This window comes from Pelodiscus sinensis, chromosome 28 (genome assembly GCF_049634645.1).
Source record: "Pelodiscus sinensis isolate JC-2024 chromosome 28, ASM4963464v1, whole genome shotgun sequence".
Classification (NCBI taxonomy): Eukaryota; Metazoa; Chordata; order Testudines; family Trionychidae; genus Pelodiscus; species Pelodiscus sinensis.
In genome coordinates, this window is record NC_134738.1 from 14,296,350 (window position 1) to 14,297,560 (window position 1,211).

The 1,211-nt window shown below is 50.8% G+C and overlaps 1 pseudogene; it reads left to right on the forward strand.

Annotated features, from left to right (window-relative positions):
* Positions 1-320: 320 nt before the first annotated feature.
* On the forward strand, positions 321-803 carry LOC112547385 (histone H2B 5-like; annotated as a pseudogene).
* The last annotated feature ends 408 nt before the right edge of the window (positions 804-1,211 follow it).

Genomic DNA, 1,211 nt, shown 5'->3' on the forward strand with positions numbered 1-1,211 from the left:
TCACAAGGAGTAAGGGTAGTCAAAAGGAGAGTGTTCTTCCTTCCACTTCCTGCTGTGTAGATAGCGCCAAAATCTGGGTGAAATTATTTCAACATCAGCTAGGCAATTGACGTAGCTGAAGTAGCGTCGCGTCATTTGTCTTTTTCCCTGCAGTGTAGACGTGCCCAGAGGGAACCCCCTGATGGGTACCAGAAGTGATAACAGCACATCTGGCATTCCAGGCCCCGCCCTGGCATCTCCAGCATAGCCCTGCATGAGGGGACCTGAGGCGCTGGCCTGAGTTGCTGTTTTTCTTTTGAGTCATATGAGCAGCGATCGAGATGTCTGAGCTGGCAAAACCTGCTCCTGGAAGGGCTCCAAGAAAGTAGTGACCAAGACCTAGAAGAAGGGAAACAAGAAGCGCAGGACCGTCTACATGTACAAGGTGTGGAAGTATCTTTTCTAGCCCTCTAGAGTCTCTTCCAGCCCTAGAATTCTAGAATTCTAAGGCCATGGGCATCGTGGATTCCTTCATCAACGACATCTTCGAATGCATCCCGCCTGCTGCGCTACCACAAGCGCTCGACCAGCACTTCTTGGGAGATCCAGACCCCCGTGTTTCTGCTGCTGCTTGTCAAGCTGGCTAAAATTGCCAAGTTGGAGGGCACCATTGCTGTCACCAAATATGCCACCTCCACATAACTGGTCCGTGCTCCCTGACTTCAATGTAGCATCCTCCAGACCATAGGTTCCCAAACTGGGGGGTGTGCCCCCCCGGAGCGGCATGAAGAAATTACAGGGGGGGTGCAAGGCAACCCAGCCCCACCCCCTATCAATCCTCCTCCCAAGAAAGAGCCCGGTCCATCTGGTAAAAAAAAAATATCAGAAAATGCCGTGTGAAATGTCCAGTATTTTCTGTTTTTCCTGGCTCAGGCATCTGTCGGAACACGCACTGCTCGGGCTGGCTGGGGTGGGGAGAGAATGGAGCTTCCTGGGCAGACTTCAAAATGGCTTCCTTAAAAGGGCAATTTTTTTTTTTTTTGCTCAACAAGTTTTGCTGCTATTTTGGTGGGGGGAGGGGGAGGGTTTCTCAAAAATCAAAAAGGGGGCGTGATGCCAAAAAGTTTGGGAACCACTGCTCCAGATAGTTTAGCAAGAGGATCCTGGTCAAAGCACTTTGGCTTTTCAATCTTTTCTCCCTCCTGAAACCTTCCCAAGCCCAGTCTGTGGCT